Source organism: Dermacentor silvarum, chromosome 4 (genome assembly GCF_013339745.2).
Source record: "Dermacentor silvarum isolate Dsil-2018 chromosome 4, BIME_Dsil_1.4, whole genome shotgun sequence".
Taxonomy (NCBI): domain Eukaryota; kingdom Metazoa; phylum Arthropoda; class Arachnida; order Ixodida; family Ixodidae; genus Dermacentor; species Dermacentor silvarum.
In genome coordinates, this window is record NC_051157.2 from 8,441,189 (window position 1) to 8,453,382 (window position 12,194).

Below are 12,194 nucleotides of genomic sequence, written 5' to 3' on the forward strand. Positions count from 1 at the left end.
GCAGCTTACAACTAGGCAACGCGCAGAGCTGCTGCCGACGTTGCCACCTTGCCTAGCCGTGCATGCGCCGGAGCAGTAGCGATGACGTCACCTCGCGTTGCCTAGTAACCGCCGGCGCAGGTGCGCACTCGCTTCGCCCGACACAGACCAAAGCCACATAGAAAAAAGTTTTCTAGGTGGCTTTGCGCAGACACGGCTCCTGCCTGCCTGCCTGCGTTTGTGGCATGCCAGGAACGCTGTCGCTCGTAGATGCCGACGCGTCCAGCGCTAGTCACGCGAAATGTCGCGAAGGGGAAGGTACCTCCGAAAATGATCGCTCGAGAATACGTATATACCTTCCCTGCATGCGCAGTTAAGTTAAACCAAGTTAAGATCTAGCAGTAGCAGCCAGTAAGAATTTAGGATTGGCACTTTCTCTGTGCCTAGGCTTTGCACGACCGAGTGCAAACTTCTCCGCTTTTTTTCTTATGTTTATTGTAATAACTATTATGTGGACACTCCAGGCATATTCTTGCCGTCGCCTTGATGTTCCGTATAACGTTCAAGGGCGATAACACCGTTGCCGCGCGCCGTATGGTTTATGTGCGAGTGAAAGCGTGCGAGGGGAGCCGACGATCGCGGAAGGGCGGAAAGCGGGAAACACGCGCGCCGTCTTCCGTCGCCCGCTAGGTTCCGGGGGACAGAAAGGAGCGGGGGGCGGCGTTGTACTCCCCCAGCAACTGCGTATTCCGCGGCCGCGCGCGTCATATCTTGGGATCTGCGTTGAGGGCTCATACCTGTGCACGTGCTGTTTTCGCAGTCAGTTTGCGTTGAAACGTTAGACAGCAGGAAGGTCACTTCGCTCGCTGCTTCCGCCGCGCTTCCTCACGCCAGCGTTTTTACAGCGAGTGTCTGCGCTCATCGAGTGTGATGTGTTCATGTTTGCCTGTGCGCACTGACACCATGCTTGTTAATTTATTTAGTAAGCGAATGTTTGCAAGTTCATACTGCCGATAAAACTACTATCCTTACGTTGTATAGATGTATATTAATTTGCCAGCGCAATCGATGCTTCGCTTTTCGGGTGAAACTGCGAATTTTTTTATTTCATGAAGAATATATATATATATATATATATATATATATATATATATATATATATATATTTAAATGCCAGGCCTTGCGGGGCGTTAGCTAAGTGTATGGACTTAGTCCGCAATGACTTCATAAGCATTGTGCCTAACTTCATCTGCTTGCTTATGTGCATATATTGCATCGGCTAGGAAGCTGTACAGCTGTCCATCCGTTTCAAAGGGCAGCGCCCCGCATCATAATAATCATCATATCGGGGTGCGATTCGTCAATCTTGGGTGGACCCACCTCACGAACCGTGAGCGCCATTGTGAGAGAGATCTTTCCCTCGGTGGCTAACCCGAAAATATTCGTGATGAATGAATGGATGAGGCTGAACCCTATAAATCGGGCGGTGGCACACGCCACCTAGCCGTGACTATTAACATATGTTGTACTGTGTGGAGGGTGAAATTTCACCCTTGCCTTGATTTTAGCCACCAATCAGATAACCTCCGTTTGGCTATTTCTACCCGCTTAAAGTCTATTTTGCCTCCATTGTCCCTAAATGCCAACGCTTTGAAAAAAAATCAGCCCCGTTGCTTTGCACTGTTGGGTTACGCCCTTTACAGAAAAGTATGAGGTGTTCGGCCGTTTCCTCTTCCTCTCCACGTGCACTGCACAACGTTGATTCAGTACATCTTAGTCCACAATACTCCCGTCCTGGCTTCTAACAACAAAGAGCTTCCCCTACAATTATCACAAATATTTTTTTGCCAATTTCTTGCTTGAAAGTTCTGTATGTTCCCAGTGCTGATTTCGTCTGCATCCCTGTTTTCCATAGACCCCTCTCTGTTTCTTTAACCTTTTTCTTAACCGTTGTTTCCTGGTTTGCACCCCTCCTGCAGTCCAAATATTTGACAATTTTCTGGTCCGCTTCCTCCATTTTGTGTCAACATTCCTCATGTACAAATAACTGAAAACTCTCCTTGCCCACCGCTTTTCTGCCATTTCTCTCAATCGGTCCTCAAATTCTATCTTGCTGCTGGCTTCCCTGCCCTCGAATGACGTCCATCCCATGTCACCCTGTATCCCCTGATTTGGTGTATTTTCGTGTGCTCCCAAAGCAAGCCTACCTACACCTCGCTGCTTAATTTCCAACCTTGCTCGAACCTTTGATCTCATGCACAGGACCGCATTGTCGAAAGTCAAACTATGGACCATCACCAATTTCCAAATCCCTCTCATCATTTCGTACCTATTGTAATTCAACAGTGCCCTATTTTTCATCACAGTTGCATTCCTGCTACCTTTAGTCGTTAGATATTTTTCATGTTCCGTTAGGTACTCAGCCCCAATGTTTATCCACACTCCGAGATATTTGTACTTATCCACCACCTCCAGCGTAACCTCCTGTATCCTATGCTCGCTGCACTAATTATCATTAAAAATCATTACTGCCGATTTTTCTTGACTAAACTTCAAACCTAAGCTATCTCCCTCTTTACAACAGATGCCCATTAATCCCTGCAAGTCTTCCTTGCTGTCAGCCATAAGTGCGATATCATCCGCATACATCAGTCCTGGTAATGACTGTTTAATCCATTCTCCTTGCTTGAAAAAGGAAAGGTTGAAGCCAAGTCCGCTCCTCTTCTCTAGTCCTTGTAAATACAGCATGAACAACAAAGGTGACAGAGGGCACCCCTGCCTAAGCCCCTGCTGTATCTCTATAGGCTCAGGTACTCTGTTTTCCCATTTTATAAGCACCTTGTTACTTTTATAGATATCTTTTAAAAGATTACTTACTCCATCTGTCACATCTAGAGTGCCCAGTATGTTCCACAAATCCTTTTGGATTAAGCTGCAAAGAAGCCTCCGTCATTTACTCGGACTCAAGAACAGCCATCAGAACCTTCTCGGCGGCCCTCGTCTCTAGGAAAGCAGCTACGGTGGTCAACAAAATCTTCCAAGAAACGGGAGGAGATAACCTCACGTCCCCACACATCATATGGTTCCCGGCCCACATGGGCAACATTTCAGGACCTCCTGACTGTAATCCGAATGAGCGGGCACACCAACTAGCGCGAGAACTCACATTCCGCGTCTGCGGTCCGCCCCCTCGCTTCAACCCAGCCTGGAGGGATTTCGACAACAAAGACCCGCTTGTATCATACCACGAAATCACTTCAAATCATAGGTTAGCACGAAGAATTTTTCCTCCTCCTCACCAAAACCTCAAGAAAGCACAGGCCGTCACTTACAGACAGTTGCAGACTAGGACATACATCACACCAACAACACTAAGCAGGATCAATCCAGACTTTCCTACTGCATGCCCACACTGCGGCCACGAATACAACAACTTTGAACACATGCTCTGGCTGTGCCCTGCCAACGCGGGCACGGACTTTCCTGACCAGTCCTCCTGGGACTCAGCGCTCAGAAGTACAGAGCTCATCGCTCAGCTCAAGGCTGTCCAGAGGGCCCGGGCCGTCGCCGAAGGACTATGTCTACCGGCCCCGACCTGGGTGGAGCCACCGGATAGATTGGCGGGGCCTCCGGCCCCGCTTTAATTCTTTCTCCTCAGGACCTAAATAAAGTTTGTACTCACTCACTCACACTGTCATAGGCTCCCTTGATATCCAAAAATGCGAGCCATAGGTGCCTGTGTTCCTTTTCTGCTATTTCAATACGCTGCGTCAATGAGAACAAATTATCTTCTAACCTTCTGTGTTTCCGGAACCCATTTTGTAGTTCCCCCAGCACCTCCTCGCCCTCCACCCATGCCTGTAGTCTGTCCTTTATCATCAATCATCATCATCATCATCATCAGCCTATATTTAAGTCCACTGCAGGACGAAGGCCTCTCCCTGCGATCTCCAATTACCCCTGTCTTGCGCTAGCGTATTCCAACTTGCGCCTGCAAATTTCCTAACTTCATCATCCCACCTGGTTTTCTGCGGTCCTCGACTGCGCTTCTCTTCTCTTGGTATCCATTCTGTAACCCTAATGGTCCACCGGTTATCCATCCTACGCATTACATGGCCTGCCCAGCTCCATTTCTTACGCTCAATGTCAACTAGAATATCGGCTATCCCCGTTTGTTCTCTGATCCACACCGCTCTCTTCCTGTCTCTTAACGTTACTCCTAAGATTTTTCGTTCCATCGCTCTTTGTGCGGTCCTTAACTTGTTCTCGAGCTTCTTTGTTAACCTCCAAGTTTCTGCCCCATATGTTAGCACCGGTAGAATGTAATGATTGTACACTTTTCTTTTCAACGACATTGGTAAGCTCCCAGTCAGGATTTGGCAATGCCTGCCGTATGCACTCCATCCCAATTTTATTCTTCTGCAAATTTCTTTCTCGTGATCAGGGTCCCCTGTGAGTAATTGACCTAGATAAACGTACTCCTTTACAGACTCTAGAGGCTGACTGGCGATCCTGAATTCTTGTTCCCTTGCCAGGCTATTGAACATTATCTTTGTCTTCTGCATATTCATCTTCAACCCAATTCTTACACTTTATCGATTAAGGTCCTCAATCATTTGTTGCAATTCGTCTCCATTGTTGCTGAATAGGACAATGTCATCTGCAAACCGAAGGTTGCTTAGATATTCGCCGTTGATCCTCACTCCTAAGCCTTCCCAGTCTAAGAGCTTGAATGCTTCTTCTAAGCATGCAGTGAATAGCATTGGAGAGATTGTGTCGCCTTGCCTCACCCCTTTCTTGATAGGTATGTTTCTACTTTTCTTGTGGAGAACCAAGGTAGCTGTGGAATCCTTGTAGATGTTTGCTAAGATATTCACGTATGCCTCCTGTACCCCTTGATTATGCAATGCCTCTATGACTGCTGGTATCTCTACTGAATCAAATGCCTTTTCATAATCTATGAAAGCCATATAGAGAGGTTGATTGTACTCCGCATCACCACCCTGCATCACCACCATCATAATCACCACCATGTATAATCTGCATCACCACCCTGTAAACCACTGACGTCACTGTTATAGGACAGTAGTTGTTTATGTCGGCTTTGTCCCCCTTTTCCTTGTATATCATGCTCATCCTGGGCCGGTATTTTGTAGCGATGCCTTTCCGGTAATAATGCCTTTTCGCGCTTATCGCGCTTTGTGGTCGGAGCGACGGTCCGCTCGCGTTATCAACGGGATCAGCCGGCCGTGAGCGGTGGATGATAAGACTAGAATAGAATAAGTCATAAGGCATCGCTACAAAATCGCGGCCCTGCTCAGTCTCCACCCGTCGGGGGCTTTACCTTCCATTATCGTTTTGCTCACTGCCTCTCTTAATGCTTTCTTAGATTTTGGGCCCAATGTCTTTATCAACATAATTGGGATGCCATCAGGACCTGTCGACGTGCTACTAGGAACCCTCTTCTCTGCCCTTTCCCACTCGCTTTGTTCAAGTGGAGCCACTGCACTAACCGGTCTATTCTCACCTGATTGAGCACATGCTACGTTTCTTTCTTTAAAATTTTCTGTCATCATTGTTCTTATATGTTCCATTGCCTCATTTCCTTCTAGCCGAACACCTTGAGCTGTAACTATGAACCTCTGCTCTAGGCTAGTCTTATTACTCAAGGAGTTGAGATGTTTCCAAAATTTCTTCGCTGCTTTTCTATCCTTTTTTACTTCTGACAACCATTGGGTCCCCTTTCTTCTAATCTTCTCATTGATCAAATGGGATGCTTCCCTTCTACAGTTTAAGAAGTTATCCCATTTTCTGTCTACATGAGCCTCTGGTTCACCTTTATGCTTTGAATATCTGTGTTCCCTGGATGCTTCCTGGCGTTTCTCTATGGCCTTCTTAACCTCCTCATCCCACCAGCTCTTGGGTTTATGTCTTCTGTTCCCTTTGGGCGTGACTCGTACCTTAGCATGCTCTTGCTCAAATAGCCCTGTTCAATTTGCATATGTCCATTCTGTTTTAGTATCCTCAGAAATTACTTCCTCAATTTGAGCCGTGTTGAGAGCCCCTAGCAGAAAAAATACAAACTAAAGTACGCGACCAAATTACAGTAGCTCCATTTGCGCGCTTATGCTGGAACGCGCCGCGGTTGATTTTTCGCCCTCTGTGGCCATTTGGTGAACTCGAGAGTTTCCGGGCCTGATAGTACCAGCTTGGGTAGTATTAAGCCCTGGCTGTGGCGAAGCACGTTTCTAGCCCGAGTTTTACGTGGATTAGCACTTTTTTCTGCCCTGTTGCGAGTGCGAAAAGGCTCGTCACTTCTCACAGACCACGCTGCGAGCTGGCCGCAGCCCAGTTTAACGAAAATGGACTCTCCGTGTGCCGTGGGACAGCATTACGTCCCACGGCACACGGAGAGTCCGTAGCAGAAGGAATCGGCGACGCCGATCCGGAGAGACCTAGCTCAGCCTCGAAAAAGCGTCACCATCGTTACTGCTGCGTCGTGAGCTGCTACGAGCAAGAAGGCCTGAATCCCAACATCAGATTCTACAGTTTTCTTTCAAGGCCTCACGAAGCGGAGCGTCGGGCGTGCTGGATAACTTCACTACCCCACTACGAGCAGTACAGGTTTGAGAATGAAATGTGCTTATCCTTGACCTCAAGCCAGCATGCTGAGGCAGCGCAGCAAGGCAGTATTGATTACAGCACATCGACGTTCGAGCGCTGTCATTAAAAGCTACATCAAGCGAGCAGCGCACGAGCTCGCGCTGCAGCGCGATTCGCACGTAGTACGTTACTGCGAGCTCATATGCATTGCATCAGTTATTTATCATTTGCTAAAGGGACAGATGGCCACTACTACAGCGCAGGCATAACTACTTGTCTAGCGACATGCAGTCAACAAAGATTGCTGGTGGCTCGCCGTTTCGCGGCATGCTGAAAGACAGCTGCCATCGCGGCGCGTATACGATCGGGCGCTCGAGCAGTTCGTACATCGCGGTATGCTGAAAGACCGCTGCCGTCGCGGCGCGTACCGTCGTGCGCTCTAATAGTTCCGTACACATGATGTCTGCTTATCGCTGCTGTGAATTCATATATAGCAAGCATTTCCTCGCGTTTGTGCGCCTGAATCTAGCAGCGTGCCTGAAGTTCAACTTCGTACGCGACTCGCTTCACTTGCGATTGACACCGCGCTTAACCTTCGCAGCTTATTTCTTGAACGTCGTACACGTATTCAGCGTTGCATAATTTCTTGACTTTAAGCAAGAAATTATGAAAAAATATTCGGCGCCCGATATTCGCTGCAGGCCGTGGTACAACACAACCGAAAGTCGCGGGTCCGTATTGTAAACGTGCTTTCCGAAGCAGACGATCGAGCTTGGTACTACCCAGTTCAGGACAGAGGGCGCTCTTTAGCACCATTTTCGCAGCGTCCCCTGGGCAAAGCTGGAGCCCCATGGGCATTGTGGGTCGGCGCAGTCGGCGCGACCAACGCGCGGATTGAGCCATCTCGACTTCGGGCACGTCGGAGCGCGATGGATGCGTCTGGTTACGTTGGCTGTTCCAGTGCGTCGAACTATTGGCCGCGAGACGAGCTATAGGTGGCAGCACCGTCGCCGCGTTAGCATAGAGAAATAAATATGGGTGGGCAGTCGGCGACGCGCCTTGAAATGTACACAGCGGTGCTTCGCTGTGAGCGATTTGGGCCTATTGTTTGGTAATTAATAGCGCTCACTGCAGCGAATTAATTACACATTGCCCTCGAGCGCCACACTGTTGCATGAAACGCAGTGTACATTCCTACTATATACGTGAAAGTAGCGCGAAATGATGTTTTACGACCATGGAGCTGCTTGTTCGTGATCGGCTTGCGTTCACCCTGTTCAGTTGGCGCTGCTGTTGTGAAACTCAACTTTCTTCTCTTGTTAAACAGGTTATGAAAATGGCTGTATTCCTGTACTATGAAGTTAAAGCAGCTAGTTATTGCGACTACACTTCACCGCTTGTCCGCATACATAACGGCATTTTACTTCTTTTTCGATTCTCTGTCAAATACTGAAATACAAGATAGTTACCAAGATAATTTTAACAAGGTACGCCACTATGAGTAACAGCGCAGTTTCAGGATCGCAATGTTACTCCACACACGTTTCTACTCGTTTGTTTTTTTAGTTTTTCCCCGCTGTAACAGTAAAAACGTAGCATTCTAGCACAATGATGATGTTGCATGATTTAGTGCATGAGAATGGTGCGAATAATTTTCAATTATTTTAAGAGCTGACCTAATTACGTTGTTTCCTTTATTTGCGAAAATAATGGCCGCTACCTTCCGTCAAACTACCAACACCGCGTGAGAAGCTGATCATATTGTCACAGGAAATGGTATAACTGAAAATATATTTACAAAATATTTACAGCGAGCTGTAGTACTGCCAAGATGGCGGAAAGAATCTCTTCAATCGTCGTCTTCTTCACCCCAAATGGTCAACGTCATCTTTGTCCCATTGCGCGCAGTCTCGTAACATTAACCTCCGGCCGGAAAAGCGCCGACCCGGCGCTTAGGACAGGGTGCTGGGCGCGAGGTATGGCTTGAGGCGGGCCACGTGCACGACGTCTGAGGAAGGAGAAGACGTGGTAGGATCGAGCGGGGCTATTTCGTCACTTGTCGCAGGACGCGATAGGGGCCAGAGTATCTCCAAAGTAGTTTTTCGGAAAGGCCAACGCGCCGAGACGGGGACCAGAGAAGGACAAGATCACCCGCACTGAAGCGGGCGTTCCGGTGGTGGGCGTCGTACAACAACATCTGCCGTGACTGCGACGCAGAAAGGCGAAGACGGGCAATGTGACGCGCCTTTTCTGCTGTAGCAATGGCGTCGCGCGCGTATTCAGTAGGCAGTGCGGCAGGGGTCGAAATAAGTGTGTCAAAAGGGAGCTTTGGTTCTCGTCCGTATAGAAGATAGAAGGGAGAGTAGCCGGCGGTGTCATGGCGTGAGGAGTTATATACAAAGGTGCCAAAGGTAGCGCAGTGTCCCAGTCATGGTGATCAGACGAAACATACATAGAGAGCATATCAGTGATAGTGCGATTCAGACGTTCAGTAAGACCGTTCGCTTGGGGGTGGTACGCAGTCGTAAGTTTGTGTTTCGTGGCACAAGAACGAATTAAGTCTTCAATGCCTTTAGATAAGTAGAGACCCCGGTCAGTGAGAAGCTGACGAGGAGCACCGTGATATAAAATTACGTCTTGCATCAAAAAGTCGGCTACGTCTGTAGCGCAACTGGTCGGGAAAGGTCTTGTGATAGCGTAACGGGCTGCATAATCCGTAGCAACGGCAATCCATTTATTGCCAGTGGTGGAGAGAGGGAAGGGGCCGAGAAGGTCGAGGCCAACACGAAGAAATGGCTCGGCGGGTATGTCAATAGGCTGGAGGAGCCCAGCTGGAGGAAGAGATGGCCTCTTCCGGCGTTGGCACGACGCGCATGCAGCGACATGACGTGGCACAGAACGGTAGAGACCGGGCCAGAAAAAGCGCCGCCGTACATGGTCATACGTCCTGGAAACACCAAGGTGGCCGGCTGTTGGGACATCATGCAGTTGCTCGAGTACGGTCGCCCGAAGGTGTGCGGGAACGACGAGTAGTAGTTCCTGTCCCTCGGGGTGCATGTTATGGCGATATAATGTGCCATTTACAATGACAAACAGGCGATGTGACCGGTCCGACGAGCCAGACTGCAGGCCGTTGATGAGATCATTTAGAGACGTGTCCCGCCGTTGCTCGTCACCAATGTGGCTGAAAGCGGAGAGCGAGAAAAGGCCAGGTGGTGTATCCTCCGTGGTAGCTTCGGGGGCATCAACGGGGTGCCGAGACAAGCAGTCGCCATCCTGGTGTAGTCGGCCAGACTTGTACACCACAGAGTACGTGAATTCCTGGAGACGTAGAGCCCAGCGACCTAGACGCCCAGTTGGGTCCTTGAGGCTCGAAAGCCAGCACAGAGCGTGGTGGTCAGCGGTAAAATTAAAAGGCCGCCCGTATAAGTAGGGGAGAAATTTGCTAACTGCCCAAACAAGAGCGAGGCACTCGCGCTTGGTAATGGAATAATTGCTCTCGGCAGGGGAAAGAAGCCGGCTGGCGTACGCAATAACTAAATCACAACCACGTTGGCATTGGGCTAAAACAGCACCAATGCCATAGCCACTCGCGTCTGTGCGTACTTCAGTTGGAGCATTGGGATCAAAGTGGGCGAGAATCGGCGGGGTAGTGAGTAGCGTGATAAGGTGTGAAAAGGCTGTGGCTAGAGCAAAACCCCACGAAAACGGAGCGTCTTTCCTGAGAAGATCTGTTAGTGGACGGGCTATGTCTGCAAAATTTCTGACAAATCGTCGGAAATACGAGCACAAGCCCACAAAGCTCCGAACATTCTTCCCACAAGTTGGTACAGGGAACTCGATGACAGCACGAACCTTGGCGGGGTCGGGACGGACGCCAGTTGAATCGACGAGATGCCCGAGGATGGTAATTTGGCGGCGACCGAAGTGGCATTTCGAAGAATTAAGTTGTAGCCCAGCCGCACGAAACACCGACAGGATGGATGAAAGTGTGAGGTGTGTGGCAAATGTCGGGGAGAACACGATCACGTCGTCCAGGTAGCACAGGCAGATAGACCATTTATAGCTGTGCAACAGCGTGTCCATCATTCGCTCGAATGTGGCCGGGGCATTGCACAAGCCAAATGGCATAACTTTGAACTGATAGAGGCCGTCAGCTGTAACAAAGGCTGTCTTTTCACGGTCCCTTTCGTCTACGGCGATCTGCCAGTAACCAGAGCGTAGGTCGATGGATGAAAAATAGGTCGCGCCGTGAATGCAATCCAGAGCGTCATCAATTCGTGGAAGAGGATATACATCCTTCTTGGTGATCTTATTGAGCTGCCGATAATCAACGCAATATCGCCAACTGTTGTCTTTCTCTTTAACTAAGACAACAGGGGAAACCCATGGACTCGCGGACGGCTCAATAATGCCTTTTGAAAGCATCTTGTCAACCTCTTGTTGAATAACTTGGCGCTCGGATGGTGACACGCGATAAGGTCTCCGGTGAATCGGAGGTGCATCCCCAGTATGTATGCGATGTTTGACGAGAGAGGTTTGACCTAAGGAACGGCCGTCAAAGTCCAAGATGTCGGAGTATGTGATGAGCAAATGACGGAGGTCGTCGACTTGGGAGGGCAGAAGGTCCGGGGCAATCATCTTTGTGATAGCGCTCTGTACCGACGGAGAAGTGGGCGCGTCGTCGGACAAAATTGCTGACGTAGGATCAGATGACAGTGATGAAATCTGGCACTCATCTGATGGTGACAGGGTGGCCAAAACTATGCCTTGGGGAAGAACTTGAGGACAGAGTCCGAAGTTCAAGAGGGGTAGGCAAGTCTGGTTTGTCGCAAGAGTCACAACAGTGTGGGGAAAGGAAATGTTGTGCGACAAAAGGACACTGGTAGACGGAGTAACCACATAGTCACCATCCGGTACACTGGGGCAAGGTACGGCGACAATACAGGTGAGTGCTTAGGGCGGCAAACGAACAAACTCAGCACAAGAGAGCTGGCTCTGGACTACGCCAGGAGCGTCTAATGAAGCGGTGAAGTCAAGTTCAACGACACCAGCCGAGCAGTCAATTACAGCGGAGTGGTCAGTCAAGAAATCAAGTTCAAGGATTACGTCATGAGGGCAGTGGCGAAGAACATGAAACAACACGGACGTGTAGCGGCCAGCGACGCTCACGCGTGCGGTGCACATTCCAAGCACGGCTGGAGTTCCACCGTCAGCGACACGCACAACGCGGGCTTTTGCAGGTGTGAGCACTTTGTGTAAGCGTTCACGGAGATCAGAGCTCATGATACAAATATGTGCACCGGTGTCGATAAGGGCAGTAACGGGTAGGCCATCCACTTCTACGCAAGTTGGTTCTCGTGCGTGGGCAAGGTTAAAAGAGGCTTTGCAGGTCGTGGGTCCAATGCAGCGTCACCTCCGGCATTGCTTAGTTTTCCTGGGAAGAGCGGCCAGAGGGGTGCGGCGATGAATAGCGGCGGGGCAGAGGGGACCGGGAACGACGATCATGCGGAGAAGGTGAACGGCTGGAGCTGCCGGCTGGTACAGGAGCGTCTCGGAGCGGTGAGTTTTTCGAGCGGGAAACTGCAGGGGTCGATTGTCGTTGCGGCGAA